The sequence below is a fragment of the Saccopteryx bilineata genome, chromosome 5, assembly GCF_036850765.1.
Source record: "Saccopteryx bilineata isolate mSacBil1 chromosome 5, mSacBil1_pri_phased_curated, whole genome shotgun sequence".
NCBI lineage: Eukaryota > Metazoa > Chordata > Mammalia > Chiroptera > Emballonuridae > Saccopteryx > Saccopteryx bilineata.
In genome coordinates, this window is record NC_089494.1 from 37,381,934 (window position 1) to 37,405,226 (window position 23,293).

The window sequence follows — 23,293 nt, forward strand, 5'->3', positions numbered from 1 at the left end:
CTTAAACTTACTAGACTTTTTAATATCTTTACAGCCAAACTGCTACAATTCTCACTTTGCTAATCTGTAATTCTCACAGAAGAACTGGCAGCGTTACCCGGCCTTTAGCAAGGACCCTGAAGTGAAATCACTTAAAACTTCCTCTATTTTAATTTCAAATGATACACTCTGTATATAAACCACACAAATATGCTCTCTCAAATACATTGACAGGTACCTGCGATGTTAACATTTCTTCCTGAAACCATTAGGCTATGGATAGTCTTAGACTGTGGAAGCCTTGACTAATTATAGAATAGGTAGAGAGCTTAGATTTCAGAGGGTTTTTTTTCCTCACCTTAGCTCTGTGAAAGCCCTGGTATTTCAGATGATTTGACTAAGAAACCACAGCTGAATAGGGGCAGAGTTTAGAATTGAACCTGTGTATATATTGCCTTAGTTCATTTTTCAATCCTGTATGTCCATTAAATTGCCTGGGGAGATTTGAAAACATAGCATCTCAGCCCTACTCTACATTTTTAGTTGATCTGGGGTGGGCTCAAGGCTTGGGTACTTTTTTCACATGTCCTTGGTGATTCTGACATGGTCTAGATTTAGAACCACTGGACCACTGCTCTTTGTATCACAATTTCATATTTCGAAAGGTCAGAATCATATTTCCAGATTTATCATTATCTTTTCACAGTCTCTCTCCTTACAGCAGCTGACAAATGTATTTGAATATTCAGAGAATGAAGCTGAAATTTGATTAGTAAAAACTTCCAGCCCTGGCTGGTTGGTTCAGCGGTAGAGTGTCGGCCTGGCGTGCGGGGGACCTGGGTTCAATTCCCGGCCAGGGCACATAGGAGAAGCGCCCATTTGCTTCTCCACCCCCACCCCCTCCTTCCTCTCTGTCTCTCTCTTCACCTCCCACAGCCAAGGCTCCATTGGAGCAAAGATGGCCCAGGCGCTGGGGATGGCTCCTTGGCCTCTGCCCCAGGCGCTAGAGTGGCTCTGGTCGCGGCAGAGTGACGCCCCGGAGAAGCAGAGCATCGCCCCCTGGTGGGCAGAGCGTCGCCCCTGGTGGGTGTGCCGGGTGGATCCCAGTGGGGCGCATGCGGGAGTCTGTCTGACTGTCTCTCCCTGTTTCCAGCTTCAGAAAAAAAAAAAAAAAAAACAAAAACAAAAACAAAAAAACAAAAAAAAAAACTTACTAAGACCTAACTGTACAGGACCCTTGAGGAACTAGATTATGGCTATGCACTTCAATTTGAATATTATACATAAACTAGTCACAAAAATTAATATTTAGTTTTAAAAAATCAAGTCAAGGGAGAGAAAAATATCTAAATAGATGATAAACAAATGTTTAGTAAAACTTAGTATCTATTTTCTCCCAAATAATTTGGGAATAAAATATAATTTAAAATATCTAAATATAACAACAAAATTAAACATGTTTTTCAAACTAATAGTGAATTCGCTATTAGTATATAGTATAGTAAATATACTAGTCATAGAAACCATTTAACATATTTTCTGCTAAAAAACTATTGCACCTCCCCACACTCTTAACACAATATATATACTTTTTTTTTAATTAAAAATATCCTGTGTGAGCCTGACCTGTGGTGGCGCAGTAGATCAAGTGTCAACCTGGAACGCTGAGATCACCAGTTCAAAACCCTGGGCTTCCCTGGTCAAAGCACATATGGGAGTTGATGCGTCCTACTCCTCCCCTCCTTCTCTCTCTCTGTCTCTCTTCTCTAAAATAAATAAATAAATGAATGAATAAATAAATAAATAATATCCTGTGTCAGTGAGCATTTAGGAAAACAGATAATCTCATACTCTGCTGATAATAATATAAGGTGACACCACCTTTGCCCTTTGGAGGTTGTGATGGTTAATTTTATATGATAGCTGATTAAACATTAATTCTGGGTGTGTCTGTGATGGTATTTTCAGAAGAGAATAGAATTTGAATTGGTGAAATAAGCAAAGTAGATGGTCCTCCCCAATGTGAGTAGGCATCAAGTTTGGATTTCTCTCTCTCTCTCTCTCTCTCTCTCTCTCTCTCTTTCTCACTGTTTGAGCTGGAACATCAATTTTCTCCTGTCCTTGGAGCTCCTGGTTTTTAGAGGCCCTTAGACTGACTGGAAACTATACCCCAGTTCTCTGGATTTCAGGCCTTTGAACTTCACTACCAGCTTTTCTGAGTGTTCAGATTGCAGATGGCAGATTATGAGACATCTCAGCCTCCATAATACATAAACCAATACCTTCTGAGTCAGTATCTTATAATAAAGATGATAGATAGATAGATAGATAGATGATAGATAGATAGATAGATAGATAGATAGATAGATAGATAGATAGATGATTTTATATTGTTCTCTGGGGAGAAGGACATAAAGGTTTATGGTAACAGGATACCCAACTAAGGGCCCACAGTAAGTTAAACTGACTCTCAGGTCACAATAGAGAAAAAAAAGAATAAATAAGCATTGAATGCTGACAATAAACTAAGCCCTAGCCTAGATAACTTTTATCTATCACCTAATTTACTCTTCTCTGCAGCCCTATGATAGACATATTATTACTGCAAATGTCCATTTTACAGATGAAAACAGAGACAGAGTAGTTAACCAATCTACAGCTAGTGACCCTAACTTACGGCTCCAAAATCCATGGTCTTTCCTAGTATCTCAATCACTATTATTCCTACAGTGATGGAAGACCCTATAATGCCCACTTCAACCAATAATTTGGAAATCCTCATATGTTGGAGGCCAAATCAAAATTCAGGTCAAAACATCATCAGAAGTGAAGTTATTCCCTTTTTCCCATGGCATCGGAAAGCCAGAGAAGATGAAGAGTAGCAGTTGTGTATAGCCACAGGCTTTCAAAGGAGCAGGTTCAAGTGTGCACCATACCCGTCTCCAAGTGTAGAGAAAGCAGCACATCACCAACCCCTCTGGTATTGCTGGGGTGAAGTCTTAGATGAGTGCAAATCATTCCTTCTCTAATCATTTGATCTATATCTGATACTTAAAATAGCTGATGCATGAAATTTCACAAACCCGAAGCACATGAAAGGAAAATTTGCCATTTCTACAGTGTTAACTAAAACAAAGGCTCAGAAAATAAAAAAAGCTAATGTTTCAACATCATCTTGGTTCCAGACTTTAACCAAAAGCTAAGTACAGTATAAGCAAAAAAAAAATTCCAGTGCTTAGAATTTCACATCAGCCTGCAGGAAAGACCCTATTAATTTTAGGCTGTCAATTTGCAACTCATGGTATCTTTGGTTTCTTAACATTTTTAGTATAGTCCTGGGAACATGGGTGAAATATTCTCTTCAGAAAGAGGACTTTTTTTTTGCCTTGGCCAGGTAGCTTGGTTGATTAGAGAATCATCCTGAAGTACAGAGGTTGCCAGTTCGATCCTTGGTCAGGACACATACAAGAATGAATCGATGTTCCTGTCTCTCTCTCTCTCTCCTTCCCTTTCTCTCCCTCTAGAATCATTAAAATAAACATTTTTTAAAAATAGGACCATTTTATTGTGCCTACAACTCAAATACTGGTTTATTATATTTAAAATTAAATTAAAACTAAAGCTAAAAACAATATAGAATGAAGCTAATTAAGAGTCCATATTATATTTATTAACATAATTTTGATGATATTTAATGTATTATTCCACTTTGAATTGTCCAATAAATGATACTGGAGTATTTACTTGTGATCCTACTATATGTATGTATAGAATCAATGGCTACTAAAGAAAGAAATAATGTTTTATTCATTTGTCTAATGTTCTATTTTATTAAAACAATAGAAACCTCCTTAGAATTATCCTTTAAGAGTGCAAAAATATTTCATTTTTCTAGAACTCCTTATGTTAACATTGCTATGGGACAAGGAAAATCTCTGGGAGCACGGGCTCAACTGCCAGAAAGGTGGGGAAAGGCTTCCTCGATCAGGACTGTCAGGTTGGATATTTCCAGCATAAACATCATTTCTTATACATCATCTCTAAAATATTCCTTTAAAGGACAGATATTTTAATTTCTCTGAAGGGCTAATATTGGGGAACAAATTGGTCCATTTCCATAATTTTTGAAACTTTTCTCATTTAGTATTATAACTTAGAACCAGACTACAGATTCTTCATTTAAATATTTTTCTTCTTAGAAATACAAATGGCCAACAGATATATGAAAAGATGCTCATCTTCTTTAGTTATTAGAGAAATGCAAATCAAAACTGCAATGAGATACCACCTCACACCTGTTAGATTAGCTATTATTAACAAGACAGGTAATAGCAAATGTTAGAGAGGCTGTGGAGAAAAAGGAACCCTTATACACTGTTGGTGGGAATGTAAAGTAGTACAGCCATTATGGAAGAAAGTATGGTGGTTCCTCAAAACACTGAAAATAGAACTACCTTATGACCCAGCAATCCCTCTACTGGGTATATACCCCCAAAACTCAGAAACATTGATACGTAAAGACACATGTAGCCCCATGTTTATTGCAGCATTGTTCACAGTGGCCAGGACATGGAAACAACCAAAAAGCCCGTCAATAGATGACTGGATAAAGAAGATGTAGCACATATACACTATGGAATACTACTCAGCCATAAGAAATGCTGACATCGGATCATTTACAGCAAAATGGTGGGATCTTAATAACATTATACGAAGTGAAATAAGTAAATCAGAAAAAAAACAGGAACTGCATTATTCCATACGTAGGTGGGACATAAAAGTGAAACTAAGAGACATTGATAAGAGTGTGGTGGTTACGGGGGGAGGGGGGAGAGGGAGAGGGAAAGGGGGAGGGGGAAGGGCACAAAAAAAAACTAGATAGAAGGTGACAGAGGACAATCTGACTTTGAGTGATGGGTATGCAACATAAGTGAACGACAAGATAACCTGGACTTATCTTTGAATATATGTATCCTGATTTATTGATGTTGCCCCATTAAAAAAATAAAATTATTTAAGAAAAAAAATTTTTTTTCTCCTGTATTGTCTCTTAATTTTCTATATTGATAATTACTTCATTGTAAGTTTTATTTAATATTAACCTCCTATACCCACCCATGTTTCTCTGAAACACTTTAATCATCCTTCCTTTTCAGCTTTGGAATTCAGAGTCATGTCAATGGACTGAAGACTATGGGAACGCTCTTGAATGATGATGACCTAAAATAGTCTTGTAACGATACTGGCGGGAAAATTTGGGAGTACTCTTTTATAAATTAGAACAGTTAAGGATGTGATATTTCTGTTGGTAAAAAGTGGTATCATTGTACCATTATTTTCCATTGTTTCATATTGCCAGCATTTTTCAAAATTTTCATTGTATGTACGAACATGTTCACAATGATAAATAGTAGAATATATTCCTAAGACAACTTTATATAAAGTCTATAATCTTAAAAAAAACTTATAAAAAGTATATCATGATCCTTTATTCATTTTTAGCTTGCTTGAAGCTATAATCCTAAATACTTAAAAGACAGTCAGTAGAAACCAACCAAATGAGTAGTTTATTTTATATTTTAGTAAAATCAGTTATTTTAAAATTTGGTATCATGTTTTCTTGAACACCTACTTATATCTCACTTGAATTTTCATTGGGACTTCCTTCCGAAATAATACTAACCAAACCATTAAATATTTTAATGTGGCCTCTAAAGAATTTCAAAATGCAGCACCCACCAGGGTTTCTAGCTGGCACACTTACTTATAATAAAATGAATAGTTTAGTATTCATTGAGCGGCTATGGTCTCTTTTCTCTTTGAAACATTCAAAATAAATACTTGGATGATTTCTGTTTTTCTCCTGGTTGTATCTTCAAATTCTCTAAATTTTTATCTTATTATATGCATTATCAAGGTTAACATCATGTACCAGTCCCCCCAGGTTCTCATTCTTTAAGTGTAGGTTTGGCATAATTTTTGCAGAAAAATCTGTTGTGAAAAATAGAGATATACTGTGCATTCTCATCCTTGTTTTAATCTGTTTGGAGCAGCTTCTATAGTTTATCACCATATTTACCAATATTCAAATACTATTATTTATCCTAAAAAAAAAAGCTATAATTATATTTTTTGGTTAGTAAAATAAGTTTAAAAATAATCATAATAATGTGTCCCAGAGATTACAATGAAACAGGTCATGCCCCAAGGCAATTAAGGAATTAAAACCAAGTTATACATGATAAGTCAGTTTTGCCTATTTAGGCATGCTCCGCCTTAGTCTAAAAAGTATTATAAGGCAGAAGGTCTGTATTCATTCTCTTAAACCATTTTGACCACAAGGGATAGGAAAAGTAAGGGTTAGGCAGAAGTAAAGGGACAAGATACCTACTTCATTCATATGAATAAAAAACTTTTTGAGCATCTCTATAAAAGGCAAGGTAATATTAGAGTCTTAAGGGTTTCATACACATCCATGCACAGAGAGAGAGCAAGAGAGAGAGAGAGAGAGAGAGAAGTGACCACTCCTGCTCATACTTAGTCTGCAGTCCAACAAATACATGTTAAAAAATAATTGTATACCAGTCCTACCCTAGAAACACAAAAACAAATCAGACAAGGATGCAGTTTTAAGAAATGTACAGTGTAGAAGGAGATAGATGAGTGATCCCACTGTAGTTGTTCTAACATATTCTACTTGTTGGGATAAAAATAAATATGTAAAAAACAATGATGTAAGACTTCACAGAAGTTTAATGAGAATAATCAAGTAATGAGAAATACTTAAATACTGACAAATAATAAAGTATAGAATATATCATCTATGTGAAAATACTCTTCATATAAGTTATCTCAGTTTTACTCTCAGAGCAGCACTTCCGGGTCAAGAAACTGAGACAGAGAAAGGTTCAGTAACTTTCCCACAGACAGTAAGGGATAGAATTAGGATGTGAATGGAAGAATTCTGTTTCCAGAGACTGTGTTTAATTATACTTCCTTTGAAAATGCAAGGAGATTGAAGGGAAGGGAAGCTCAGGAAGGAAGAAGTCGTTGGTAATGCCTCTTAAAGGCATTCGCACATTTCATTTATTTGGCAAATGCTCACTATCAAGACACAAAACACTATCCTAGATAACAGAGATACACTGGCAAATAAATAACAGAAATACATTGGACAGCCCGCCAACTTGATGGATAGGTAGGATTTCAATAGAAAGAGATGAAGCAGAGTAGGGATTAGGAAGAAAGAGGCATTCCCTTGTGGAAATCACTCTATTTGCGAATACACCAAAATGAGAACAAATGAGTGCTGCTGCATTTAACTGCAGGAACTGTATGAATTACACTTTATTCCATTGTAAGTGGAAGGAGGAGGGGGAAGGCAGAAGAAATCCTTAGACTTTGTGATTGGCAGCCTCTAAAATGGCCATAAGTAACCCCCCACCTCCTGATATTCATGCCCTTGTGCAACCACGTCCTTGAATGTGGTCCGGACTGAACGACTCACTTTTATGAACAGAATATGGCAAAAAAGAAAGGTTGTCACTTCTGATACTAGATTATAAAAGTCTGTGGCTTCCATTTTGTGTTTTCTCTCGCATTCTGCCCTGAAGCGCTCACAGTGGGGAAAACCAGCTGCCGCCACAGGAGACAGCCTTGAGGAGGGGTGCACGTGGCAGCCTGAAAGCTGCCAACACCAGGTGAGTAACCCTGCAAGTGAACTCTGTCCTCTGGCCCTGGCTGGCTAAGCCTCCGATGAGACCCCGGCCCCAGCTGACTGTTTGACTACAACCTCATGGGAGAATTGAGTCGAAAGCTCTCAGCTAAACTGCACTTTGATCCTTAAGTCACAGAAACTGTGAGGTGATAAATATTTGTTATTTTAAGCCACTGTCTCAAAGTAATTTGTTACTTAGCCATTAATAACAAAGAAAGCATCTTTCTGGAGCACTTCAGCCTCTCTCTGTATTTCATTTCAAAACACCCATACACAAATTTTTGTTATAGAATCCTATTCCATTAGCAACCCTTACCAAGACAAAAGGAAGACACTAAGGAAGGAAAGAAAGAAGGAAAAGAGAGTCATAGGGAAGAAAGGAAAGCAAGAGGGAAGGAACAAAAGATACGTTAAAGGCATCTTTGAATATATTCTCTGGCCCACAGAGAAACTCTGAACTTAAATGTATGAGACTGTATATTCAGAGTCTGACTGGTATACATTTTGTGGGTATGTACAGTGTTCCTGATGTTCTCATAGCTACTCTTTATTATTTTTGGTTTTGTCATGCTTGTACTTTAAATTGGGTGACTATATTGGCTGAATCAATTTGAGAGTGTGACCATTTTCTTAGTCAACTTTCATTCATTTAAAATTTCTGCTTCTTAATCAATCATTTTATTAATATTATCTGTGGCTCAGAAGTTCAATGAGAAATACACTTTTTTTTATATACAATAAACCACTTGTAACAACTGATGCAACCCAGCGTGTATGGGTAGTTAAAGTGGGCATTATTTTTATATGCTTTCAAATCACAGAGTAGGCTGAACAATAGATAATAAACAAGTCATTTTGTATGGCTTTTGTGGGACTTGAAAAGAATTTTGACTTAATGGAAACTGATGCTTTGTTGGAGGCCCTGCCAGAGAAGCAATAGGAGACCCACATGGTAAGTGCCCCAAACATATCTTCACAAATGACAGAGTCACATTTAACTAGAAAATTGGGTGATAAAGGTCAGCTTGTAGTGTAGAATTAATAGGTGGTATCCCACTAAGACTCTTCACCTCCTGCCTTGAGAAAACTTTCAAGGTTTCTACAGATAAAGAGAAGGACTCAAGGACCAGAGACACCTCAAATATGTAGATGACACTGTCATTTTTTGCTTAGGCTAAAGACCTTGAAGCAATGGTGAAAGAATATAAAGAAGAGCAAAGACTCTGGATCATTACATAAAAGAAGAATATGCAAAATCACATCGAGTACATACATTCAAGAGGAAAAGCTGACAGCAAAAAAATTAGGCATTGCAAAGAAGTGTTTGTTGAGGCCATATGGCATACATTGTTACAACCCAGAAAGGTTCAGAAAGCAGAATAGACCCTTGTTAGAGTCTCTGATAAGCTGAAAATGAATAGTTTTCTACATCTAAAGAATTATCTTGCTTAGAAAGAGAGATGTGATACTAGCAGACTCTGGGTTTTGGCAATTATAGCAAAAGCACACATATTTAACACAGAGAGAATACAATTTGTGTAATAAAAGAGGAAACACTTTTCGGTACAGCATGAACAGACAAAAGAAAAACCGGTAGTAGCAGAACAAGATAGACAATTACTCGGAAGAAAAACATCTGGCCTCCCTTGGAGATGTAACAGAGGTATAGGACGCACCTGGTTACACACCAAATAAATAACCCTTCCCATAAGGCTCTAAGAGACCAGCTAGGTCCCTTCATGAACTAAAATCTAAGTCTTTATAAGTATATGTGAATGAAAGTCATCAAAGCACATAGAACAAACATGCAAATTTTATGAGTCTCTTATATTTTGAAATAAGCTCAGGTAATGGTTAGATTTCCATTATGTACTCCTGCCTTAGACTTATACATGGAAAAAGTTTCCCAGAGTCTTAAAAGACACATGCTTTTGGGGGGAAGGAAGATCTTTAAAATATTTATAACTTCTCTTTATGTCAAGATATTCAGATGAATATCACCGAAATAAGGGTACTCTTTACATTACATAAGCTAGCAAATACTTAGAGAGAAAATATTTTCATATGTCAAGCATTGTGTTAGGGTTTAGAGTGATTGAAACAGATAAGTTCCCAATATAAACATTCAGACCAGTAGCAAAGTGAAGGAAGATGGGCAAATAAGTAATGACAAATTAAATAATTTCAATTGTGCAAAGAGATGTTAAGTTGCAATGATAGTATATAACACGTGTACCAAATTAATTAGATGGTCAGGAAAGGTATGCATGAGTGACTGCCTTCTAAGTGAGACCTCAAGATTGAAGAAGAAACATCCAGGTGGTAGGAGGGGTGTGTGTGTGTGTGTGTGTGTGTGTGTGTGTGTGTTTACACACATGCACTTACGCATGTAAGTCTACAGACAGTAGCAGGGGACTTAAGAAAAACATACAAGATAAAAGAAAAAGATGTTGAAACCATCCAGAGAAAGAAAGGAAGTCTAATATTGGATGTAAAAGTGAGGGAGTGGTGCAAGGCAAGACCAGAGAACATGTGAGGTCAGATCACATGGAACCTTGTAGATCGATGTGAAGGCTTTGGACTTTCCTCAAAGGGCAATGAAAAGCCAGGAAAATGGCCAGCTGAAAAATGAGCTTCTCTTTACCTAAGAGAGATTAAGGAAAATAAATATAATATTTGGTAAACCTCTAGGATGGGATTCACATCAAGGCAAGTGACAATAGCAGCAAGGAAGAAGAACTATGATGCAGGGTCACCCGCTGGGAAATGAAAGCAGTGTCTGTATGAGAAAACTGAGGACACAGATTCTCCCCAGGTCCTCCAGCAGGAACCAGCCTTCAGACATTAGCCTCGCAAGACACGTTTCAGATTTCTGACTCCTTGAGATGTAAGAGAATAAATTTTTGTTCAAAATTTTAAGCCACAAATTGTGTGGAAAATTGTTATGGCAACAGTAAGAAATTAATACAATAGATATTTCAATAAATCAGAAATGGTATAATATCACAAGGGTGACTGTATATTCCAGGTTTCCCAGGATAGTCTGGGCTTACAGCTATTATCCCACCTTGTTTATTAACAGTGTCCCCTTTCTCTAGCAAAAGCACCCTGATTTGGATTATAAATCTGTATTTAAAAAAATATATTGAGTCAAGTGTTGGAAATACCAAGCAGCAGTGTGAGGAGCAAAGGCGCGTGGAGGCAGCCTCTGCCTTTCATTCTGGGTTGCATAAAACCCATTTCATGAGTAACCACAGCAATACATATAAAAGCCTCAAAACTACACATTGATATATTGCTTGGAAATTTGTTCTTACATAAGAAGAGGCAAGGAAGAAGAGACTCCTAGATAAAGACAAGGCTAAAAGGACTCAGACTCCCATAGTCAGGACAGTCCTACTGAGAGCTGCTCACTGGAATCTATGAGATAGTAAAGGATAATCATAAAGTTCACACAGTCTGAAAAATTTAATACCAGAGAGAGAACCCACTAACACAGATAACTGATTCTGGGTTTTAAGATGACTTAAAAGTGAAGATGTCATGTTATTTGGAATCCTAAGAGGGATATTTGAGATATCTGGAAAAAAAATTCTGGATTCAATTTATATTCCAAGGATCACCAGAATGTCCCACCTAGTCTCATCCTTTCTCTATCATCCATGTACAAGAACTATTTTATCACAGGCAGGCTTTTTGTCCTGCTCTCTTGAGTCACACTACTTCCATCCTATAAGTCATGCTATGTTCATCTCTTAAGAACCAACAACTGTACCCAAAATTCTCTCATTTAAGATTCCAAGTCTTTCTTTTTTGGTTGCTCACCTGGTCAATCTTTTTGCCTACTACTTTGTCAACACCTCAGACTGGTTATGTTAAATTGCATTGTCCCCCATGCACCACATGTCCGTTCTCCCTGGCGTCTATAACAGCCCATTCTCTCCTCTGTGCACTCCAACTGCAGGCAAGATGCAGCAATTTAGATGAAGCTAGGGCTCCCTGAATGAGATTAGAGCTTTATTAGTAAGAAAGAGGAAAGAGAATGGACATTGACTAAACCAACTGGCCTTTAAAATAATATTCTTCACTCGTTTTTCTATTGAGTTGTCTGCTTTATACAAACTCTCTCTATTGTAGATATTAATCCTTTACTTGCCATCTGTTTTCTTTACATTTTCACTATATTTTTTTTGTCTACCAACTCTTAGACACCCATTCAAGAATTATTTAATGAGTCCCTTCTATAGGCCAGGAACTGCTCTCTCTCTTATAAGCACTAGAGATGCAGTGGGTAACAAACCCAACAAAAGTTCCCAGTACTTATATTCTAGTGGGGGGTCACATACCAAAACAAAGCAAAACACATGAGGTGAGTTGTAATATCTCTGATGAGAAAAATAAGGCTACAAAGGAAAAAAGGAGTCCCAGAGATGCAATTCTAAGTAGTGTGGTGGAAGCCAGCCACTGAGAGGGTGACATTGGTAAAAAGACCCAAAGGGGATGAGAGAATACTTGAGTCATCAAAGTATCTACAGGAAGGATTTCCTGGAAGGGGGTGTTGGAATAGGAGATATATTTCAACAGGTTAAAAAGAATACAGTGTGTCTGGTAGCATAGTCACAGTTAACCTCTTGACTTAAGTTTTAAAAGAATTATTCTGGCCTGACCAGGTGGTGGCGCAGTATACATCGGACTGGGATGCGGAAGGACCTAGGTTCGAGACCCCAAGCTCTCCAGCTTAAGCACGGGCTCATCTGGTTTGAGCAAAAAAAAAATAAGCTCACCAGCTTGGATCCAAGGTTGCTGGCTCGAGCAAGAGGTCACTTGGTCTGCTGAAGGCCCGCGGTCAAGGCACATATGAAAAATCAATCAATGAACAACTAAGGTGTTGCAATGAAAACTGATGATTGATGCTTCTCATCTCTCTCTCTGTTCCTGTCTGTCTGTCCCTACCTATCCCTCTCTCTGACTCTCTCTCTGTCCCTGTAAAAAAAAAAAAAAAAAAAAAGGGTTACTCTGACTGTTGTCTTGAGAATAGACTAAGGGGGGTGGGGGGATGGGGGGACAAAGGCACAAAATAGGAGAGCAGTCAGGAGGCAATGGAAGTAAGCCAGAAAAGAGTGTGTGGGTGTATGATAACAAGTGTTTGGATTTTGTACATATTTTGAAAATAGCTCATCAAGATTTACTATAAGATTGGAGGTGGGCTGTAATAGAGACAATCCAGTTTAACTTCAGGACTTTTGACCTGAGCCACCAGCATGATCGAGTTGCCAGTAATTGAGGTAGGAAAGACTGGATAGTGAAGACTGGTGAGGAGTGGGAGCTGAGAATCTGGAGTTTAGGGCAATGATCAGAGCTAAATATATAAATTGCAAAGATTTCAGTGTACAGATGTTTTTCGATGAGATGAGATTAGACAAAATCAAGAAGACTGTGGAATGTAGTCAGAGAACAAAAAGAACTCAAATAACTACTAGTAAGGTAGAAGGAAAAATAAGAAAGTAAGGAGAATAAATCCTCACACATTGGCGCAGTTAGCATCCATATGCTAATGACAGCTAGCTTTATAGCTCCATCAAGGGTGTCTTTCTTCCAATAATCAAGATGCTTCCCCACATCTCCAACCTGACATAAGACATTTACAAAACTTATTATTTTCCCCTCTCTTTCTCTGTTATTCTAACGGTTCATGCTGAGGATTCCAGACAATTATTAAGTTTCTTCTTGTAGTATTATTATATTTATTCCAAAAAATTTTTATATTTTTTTTCTTTTTGTGCCAGAGACAGAGAGAGGGACAGATAAGGACAGACAGACAGACAGAAAGGGAGAGAGATAAGAAGTATCAGTTCTTTGTTACAGCTCCTTAGTTGTTTGCACCTTAGTTATTCATTGACTGCTTTCTCATATGTGCCTTGACTGGGGGTAGGAGGGAGGATACAGCAGAGGGAGTGAGTGACCCCTTGCTCAAGCCAGCAACCTTGGGCTCAAACCAATGACCTTGGGGTCCTATCTATGATTCCACGCTCAAGCCAGCAAGCCCACGCTCAAGCCAGTGACCTCGGAGTTTCAAACCTGGGCCATCTGCGTCCCAGTCCAACATTCTATCCACTGCGCCACTGCCTGGTCAGGCAAGTTTATCTATTCTTTATGGAACACCTCATTAGGCACACTCTAAAGTATAGATTCTGCAAAATTCATACATTTCTTCTTATCTTCATTTTACCTTAGCTCAGGGGCTCTGTTTTTACCTAAAAGTTAATCTGACTAGAGTGCCTTTTCAACTACTTTTCTGAAATGAGTCCTTAGATAATCTTGTATCTGAGTAATTTGTATCTTCATATGTCTATATTTCACCGTTATGAATCAACTATATGCTTGATTTCAAATTTTAGGCTTGAATCACTTATGTCTTCTATATTATTATATATATCAATATGTTGATTTATATTTATTATACATCATTATACTGATGTATTATTATGTACATCAATTATAGAAGGAGCAGAAAGAGACATTTTTCAATAAATCTATCATTCTTTAACCAAAGGATATAAAAGAGAGTCAGTATAGTGGGAACCCCTGCAGAGAGATAAAAATTCTCTAAGATTGAAGGAAGTGAAAGCTTTGAGATCACAAAACCCTCACTAATAAGAAGTATAAAGTTATGAACAACTGTTATTTGCACTCACATAAACACATACAAACATCAAAGTCTGGAGCAATATGCATATGGCCTTGGCTTCACTAATAGATAGCTTGGTGTCCCCTTCTCAGATCTTGAGTTGGAAAACCAATTAATTGCATATTTTACAATCCATCTATTACCAATCTGGCAGTGATATAGTGTAGTGGTCTCCAAATCGTTATGAAGTAGGATCCCGTACACACACAACACATGTTTGTGTGGCTGAAAAAAGTTTGCAAATAATACCTTTACAATAGAAAATGTTTTTTATTCTATTTCTTTAAATTGCTGGTTACTCTTCACCAAATTTATTATATTACACCCTCATGATTGTAACCCACAGTTTGAAAATCACCAATTTAGATGTCTTTCAGCATACTAAGGCAGAATAAAATAATAGGCAATATATTTCAGAACATATGATGAACAAAGAACTATGCTAAACACTTTACAAGGATTATCTCATCTGCTCTTAAAATAACCCTAAAGTTAATTATTATTATTTCCTCTGTGTTACAAAGAAAAACATGAGTATTAGAATGGTCAGTTTGCCAAAGATCACATAACATAGTCATATCATTCCAGATGCAATGCTAGTAGCTATTACACTCCATTATCTCCTACCTCATCCTCTGAAACACTGGATCAATATACCTTGAACAATTCCAATTCCAAGATTCATGACTACTAAGTCTCTTCCTTTCCCATGTACCCATCATTCTCATAGCCCTTCCAGCAATTAGTCTTCTTAGGAGGAGCTGCATGGTGTCTGATGGTGCCCTGATTCACTTTTGGTGGTGCCTGTTCTAATTTTCTTCAGATACTATCTGCTGTCCTTCGCTTTCTTATATTTTTTGCTACCTTGTGAAGATCCTGAATTCTTACCTTTCTTCATAACCTTTCTGATTAAGTGCCTACCTGCTAATTGACTAATAAGTATGTCTGTCTGGGTTAAAGTCCTAAGGCAACGAATCTGCAGAGTGACTCAGTTCATTCTCTCCCACCCAGCCATGGCATCTGTTTGAGCTCATTCTTATAGCCATACATACATACATACATGTTCCTATCCTATATGTACAACTGTGGCACTTATCACATATACAATGCCCTGCCTACTTTCTCTCTCCTCTACAAGACTGTAAACTCTGTGAAAGCAATAGTGTCTTATTCACTTTTGTACCATCCACTCTTGGTGTATAGGGAGACAGACACATAATAGTAAATAAATCAAAAGGAGTGATTTTGCCCACCAAGTAGCAATGGGAGAGAGAGAAGAATATAAAATGATAAAACAGGAAATGAAAAAGAGGAAGAAAGGAAAAAAGGAGGGAAGGAAAGAAGAGAAAGAGAGAGAGAGAGAAAGAAAGAGAGAAAGAGGAAAGAAGGAGGGAGGAAGGGAGGAGTAATAGAAGCTATATAAATAATATTCAGCCCTTCATAGCAAAAAAAAAAAAGTATCCAGAAGAGAATAAAATAAAAGATCATATAAGTAGCCCTAGCCAAAGAGACCTTATGCATGGCCTCAACCTTCCTTCAGAAGAAATGAAAGATGGCGCCAAAGAGGCTCTGCCTAAATAATAGCACAGAAACAAAGAAAGAAGGGCTGTATTTTCCCCAAGCTCAAACTACTTCAAACATGTTTAAGATAAAGTCAACATGTTTAAAACACTCAGAAGAACAGCATTAGTCAATCTGACCCACACTTTTGTGTTAATTAAGCAATTTTCTGAGTCAAACATTCATACCCAAGTTGTCTGGTTTGAATCACAATAGTCTAGAAGCCAAGACATGTTAGACTCTATGGGAGAAAGGGTCAGCAGGTAAACCATGTCCCAGACTATTAACAAGCCTGAATTGGCTCTCACAGACCAACTTTGACTCTTAAATCAACCAGCGAATACTAGAGCTTAAGGAAACTGAAAGGAACAAAACAAGGCCCTGTCTGCTATGTACCTTGCTCATGCATCTTTTGAAACCCAAGGAAACATGTGCCTGCTGCATATAAAGTTCATGAGCATAAAAGGAAACACCCTTTGCTATTGTTATATATTCTGACTGGCATGAAATAAAAATAAAATTAATTTTATGAAACAGAGTTATAGATAATACTGAATGTAGCCTAATGTAATTCACTATATATGCTTCTAAAATGACATTGCCAGATAATATAATATTCCATGGCAATAATATTAGATTAAATCTGTTTTTCCTTAGATGAATCACCTAGATAGGAATAAAGTAAATATGAAAGTAGAAATTTAGGAAACACTTCAACTACTCTTTTATTGCTAAAAATAAACATTCAGCTTCCTCCCTTCCTACTTCCTAATTTTTGGCTTGCCATTTCTCGTGGGTTTGCTTAGAGAATATTTCAGGTATGTAAACATTTCAAAAAGCTTTACGCAGTAGGTCCTTTAATCAGCTGTCAGGTCCTTGAATATTTTTCCTGTCATCACATTTGCTTAACAGACAAATTCTGCATTTTGAAGACTGTGTGTGTTTCCAAGAAGAGACTGGCCTTGTGTTTGCTTCATCTTCCTATTCTGAACCACTCTGACTGCTTCTGTTGGCCAACTCCATGGAATACATACATGCCTCTTATTTTTCTTCCCTTATATCATATTTACGAGCCTCTACATATTAGGAAATGTACATTTCTCCTGTTGAAGTGCATACATTTTTAAATAGTTTTCATTATATCACATGTTTAAAACATAGCGCACTTTCAGTGCTCATGGTTGGTCGCTGATCCCCCTTTAATTCCTTTGGAGATCAAATAGGAAATAATGGCTTATAAATAAGTTCTCTAGACAATTAAAGAGTACAATAGTGTTCTTTATATGAGGAATTTTTTTTCTTATTCAATAAGTTATCTTGACTATGTACTTTAATATAGATAATGAAAAGGCATGTCTATAATTTTAAGTAGTAAGTCTTAAAACGTCACAATACGTAGCTTTTATTTTCTTTAATTATGACTTTTCTTTTAAACCCTTTGGTTGGCTACTAACAAGTTATTTCTCATGTTATATACACTTGTCATGTGAAGCTAGAGTCTTGAGAGCCTGACATCTTGATACACAGACCACTTTATGCCATCATTTTGAATTAAAATTTATCATTAAATATTACTGATGAAAAAAATAACTCCTGGTATCAGTTTATTTATTGTACCACAACCACCAACTGGACCAACAGTTGCTTGGGAATCTCTGCTAAAAGCGAAACTTGAACCATAATCTTCAGTTCACGAATGTGGGTAGCAATGAGGCACAGTATGGTGAGGAATACAGGTGGATGCTCCAGTGGTGAAGTGAAGACCCAGAAACTACTCCAAATAAAGACTTTAAAGAATTATCCTAGTCTCAATCCTGATGAAAATAAGGACCAGCGGTGGAAGAAGATAAATAAATGACCAGCCTTTTTTTCTTCCCCCCAAATGCTATACCTAATGCTTTGAGAGCAAGTATTAGGATTTGGGAGTCCAAAGGAAATTATTCTATACCACTATGTACAATGTAATGTGAAAATATTTTCAAAGTGCTAAAAATATATTAGACTTGCATAGCTAACCAGACTTGCACACAGCTGTGTACAAAGTTCTAGGACATTTTCAAAGTGACTACAGTGGCTGAGTGAGGTAGAAAAAACTTAAAAGAGACTCCCATAGAAGCAAGGAACTGAGAAAGATTTTTTTTCAATGAGAAGCTAGAAGAAGTCAAAGAGAAGAGTGAGGAGAACCTTGGAAATGAATCAGTTATCATCTGCTAAGATCTAGGAGGCAGGGTTTTGCGATCATGTTTGGGATATTGCACACATTTGTTTGCCTGAAAAATTCTTCACAACAATGACAATTAGGAAATCATTTGGGAAACTCTATTCTCACAGAATCATGTAGTTTTGAATATCAGAGCCAAGAAAAAGACATGACACCAATGAGCCCAAATAAATATATGTTGTATGGGGGGGGGGATAATTAATTAATTAAATAAATAAATATATGTTGTATGGGAAGATGCATGAATGGATGAAGATAAGAAAACTAACGTTAGTGAACATACTAGCTCCTGTACCACATACTTTCCCTTACATGACCTGATTCTATCTTTCAACTCTAAAATTAAGACATTCTCCCATTTTGATTGATGAGAAAATTGAGGCATAGCAAAGATAGTCCCATTGCCAAAGAGAAGTTGGAAAATTGGGAAAACCAGATTTTGTGTGCAGAACTATTTAATTCCTTGTTCTTTTTCACATTAGAACTTTTGACATATTTTTATATTTTAAATAATGACAGTGGTTTCTGGTGGTAAATAAGGCAGGCTCAGTAAGTGGTGCACCCTCTCCCTTCCAAAGCACTTACTCTGGAGTGGAGTGATCCTCCCTATTAACTCCTCTTGTCTACTTTCTTCTGTAGATTGACTTGCCTGCTCTCTACTGACTGTGACCACTACTGGTATTTGCTTTGGAGCGACCATTGTCTTGTGGTCACTGACCCAACCCCTATGCAAATATTACAGTGAATCTTTTAGGCATCTTCGTTGGAGGTGGTCAGCAAGCAAGGCCAACTGTATCATGTGTTCTTGATCAAAGCTAAATTATATGGTTAGCAAAAAATAGCACACAAATTATACAGAGATGCTCTCATGCCCTTAGGCCAATACCCACAGTGCAGTGTTTTCCTTCTGAGAAACAGGTATTTATTCACATCTTATTATGCTGTGAAATAAAAAAAGAATCTGGAATTTATAAGCTAATTGACTGGAAATAATTATAGCCACTGAAGCAATAAAGTCTATTTGTTTATGTTTTTCCATATGTAACCTGACCTACATGTTTAAAAAATGTAAACTTATTTTAGCATTTATTTATGATTATGGCATTATTTATGTTTCTGTCAACTGATTTTTAGTGTATTGTACTTTCATTTATGTTAAGATTATTGACAAATCAATTCTTCCATGAGACAAAAGGCACAGAGTACGTACACATTAGTTTTCAGTTTGCTCGACTCTGACATTAACATAATACTTTTTTTTTAAGTTTATTTTTTTATTTATTCATTTTTAGAGAGAAGAGAGAGGGGGAGAGAGAGGAGAGAGGAGGAGCTGGAAGCATCAACTCCCATATGTACCTTGACCAGGCAAGCCCAGGGTTTCGAACCGGCGACCTCAGCATTTCCAGGTCGACGCTTTATCCACTGCACCACCACAGGTCAGGCCAACATAATACTTTTTTAAAAGTATCATTACTCCACATTCACTGCCATACACATTCATCTCTTGTGATCGAGTACACATCAAACATAGATCTGTCAGCTGATGAAGATTTGGCAAAGCCAGTCATGCCCATTTTCTCATCATACTTTGGGCAAAAGCAATAAAGAATTCTAAAAGATTCTTAGGCAAACAGTTTCCAAGAATGTTGACATTTATTGTCATTCTAACCATAAGAATGGGTTTGTACAACAAAAATTATTCACTTTGTTCTGAAAGATGAACTAGCAAAAAATGCCTTGTAGAATCATTTCCAGAAGCACAAAGAACCCTCTCTCCACCTGGAATCATGCCCTTTGACCTTTAAAATATTGATGCAGCTCTGCCTCTACGTTCTTTACCCTCCAAATATAATTCTTGTTATACCACGGACTGTGTTAAACCTCAGGAATACAAAAATGAATCTAAGACAACTCCTGCTCTCAAAGAGTTTACACCTTTGTGGAGGAGAGATAATAGATTTCTTTTTTTGCTCCTTTATTTTATTGCAGTAAGGACACAACATGGGTTCTACCTTCTCAAATTTTAAGTGTACTGTATAGCATTATTAACTATGGGTACAATGTTGACAGAAGATTTCTAAAACTTACTCATCTTGCATACCTGAAACTTTGTACCCTTTGATTAATATTTCCTCATTTTCCCCTCCACCAGCCCCTATCAATCACCATACCACTATGCTTTATGATTTTGACTATTATAGATATCTTATATAAGTGGAATCATGTAGTACTTGTCATTCTGTGACTACCTTATTTGATTAAACATAAGGTCTTGAAGGATCATACATGTTGTTACTTGTTGAATGATTTCCTTTTTTTCTTTTTTTAGGCTGAATGGCATTCCACTGAATGTATGTAACATATTTTCAGGAAAGTTTTAGGTGTTTCCACAGGGTGCCTGTTGTAAATAGTGCTGCAATGAATATGGAAGTGTTAGTACTGCTTCAAGATCTCGATTTAAGTTCTTTTTGATAAATAATAAGAAGTGGGATTGTTAGACCATATGGTAGTTCTATTTTTTTACTTTTGAAAAAAATTTTTCTATATCCAGTGGTTTTCAACAGCTGGTCCACGGACCCCTGCCAGTCTGACAGAAATTTTATGCAGGTCCAGGAAAGACTTAACAATCCTCTTCATACAACATCAGGGTGGTTAACTTTTACTCAACTGGAACAAAATTTCTGGTGGACCAACATCAATCTGCCACCCGGTGGTTAAAAACCATTGAGCTATACCATTTTGCCTATCCATCAACAGTGTACAAAGGTTTCAATTTGTCTACATCTTCACCAACACATGCTGTATTTTTTAAATAATAGCTGTCCTAACAAGTGCAAAGTGATAATTTATATAGTTTTGATGTTTGTCCCGAATGATAAATGACAGTGAGCATCTTTTCATATAGCTGTTGACCATTTGTATGTGTTCTTTGGAGAAATGTCTATTCAAGCCCATTTTTTCATGGAGTTCTTTGCTACTTAGTTGTAGAAGTTCCTTAGATATTTTGGAAACTGACTTTATGTCAGATATGATTCACAAATATTTTCACCTATTCTGTAGGTTGTCAATTTTTATCAACCAATTGTTTCCTTTGTTATGCAAAAGCTTTGCAACTTTATGTAGTCTAACTTGCCTATTTTTGTTTTAGTTACCTGTATTTTGGTATAGCTGAAGACATCACAGTTCCTGATTTCAAACATATTACAAAGTTACAGTAATTAAAACAGTATGGTACTAATACAGAGACAAACATATAACCTAATAGGACAGAATAAACAACCAAGAAAGAAATTCACACATATTCACAGTCAACCTATCTTCAATAAATATGTCAAGAATACACAATGAGGAAAGGATAGTATTATCTGACTACTTGAGAGGAAGCTGAAATTTTGAGCAAGGGTAATGATGTCTTAGATAGAAAATATATCATATGGACAAGTGTGTGGGGGAGTAAACAGATCTCACCCACTAATGTAAGTGTCAGAGGGAAGGAATGGCTTCAAGTCCCCAACTCTAGTCCTAGAACTCATCCATGACTCAGCAGATTTGATAACATATGTGGTTCAAAGAAGGGGAGAATCCTGTCATCAAATGAAAAAAACTTCATAAAATTAGCAGCATGTCAGGATCCAGAAGGAGAAGAGTTCCCTGTTCACCATGGTGGAGACTGCTAAGCCAGTCTGGGTGCCTGTGGTACAAATAAGGTAGCTTTTGTAGCAGTGGTATTTCAGCATGGTCAGATCACAAGAGATAAGTCCAGACTAATAAACAAGATCCAAAAGTTTTTATACACTATGGGAAGGATATGCTAAAGTCTTTTAAAGGTTTTTGATAAAGGCAGTGGTTTAATCACATTTATATTTTAAGACAATGACTCTGGTTTTGGAAATGGTCTAAGGATGAATTCAGGCATGAACAACCTGGTTTGGCCTAAAGCCAAACTAGCAGTTAGATAGTAAAGGGCAGTACAACACAGACAAGAAGACACAGCAGATATCAGCAGGAAGGAAATTTTTTCCATTCACCTATGGTGGCCCTGCCAGGAAATACATGGAGCAGTTAGGAGTCACAATGAGCAATCAAAACATCACAAATAAAAATTTTAAGTATTGTATTCATGATTAGGGTTGAGGAAGACAACATGATGATTCAGAAATAGTGTTACAAATGTGACAGATATTTCAATAATAGTTGAATAGAGGAGTTTTAATAATTTGCACATAGTTAGAAATTCTTTTGAAAGAAAAATTTTATGTTACCTTTAGTGTTCAAGTAGCTCCCCTGGGAGGTGAATGGATTGTTTAAGAAATAAATTAAACATTTATGCAATAGCTTCCCAAGAAGCAGCCAAGTCAGTAACCCATTGTCTGGACCGGGGGTTGGGAAGCTTTTTCACTGAGAGAGCCACAAACATCACATATTTTAAAATATAATACCGTGAGAGCCATACAAAATGTTTAACACTAAATACAAGTAAATGTGTGCATTTCATGTAAGACCAACACTTTTAAAGTGCAGTAAGTCTCTGAATTCTATTTAATAACATTGTTATGCTGTTGCTAACCAATGATGAATAAAGTACTTCTTACCATAAATGCGACTTCTGGTGCTGCATGATTTTGCTGATGGCTTTGTAGTCTGTTTGATACGTGGTGAGGTCAAGCTCCATGCAGGCATTGAGACTTCCATCCGTTAAACATGACCGTAGGTTTGTCTTAATGTTCTTTAGATGTGAGAAAGACTGCTCACATGCATACGTAGTGCCAAACATTGTCAATACAGCAATACTCACACACTGCAGTGTGTGGTATGTGATGTGAAGTACGTTCCAAGTTTTGACAATCAGCTGGTCCATGCGTTGAAGTTTTTTCATTTCTCTCCACTTGTGTTTGCTCGCCAACTCTGCTTGCTGTCATGCAAGTCTTTCCAAATCTTCATTCAATGATTTGAACTTATTCACCCACATGTCTGAGGCCTTCAGGTCAGCAGCTTATAGCTCAAAATCTCTGACAGAGACACTGGGGATGTAACTCAGGTTGGCACTGTCCACTGCACACTTGTATGGATGGGTGATGAAATTAAAAAGACGAACGCGCTCACAAAATGCTCCAAAGCGCACTTTGAA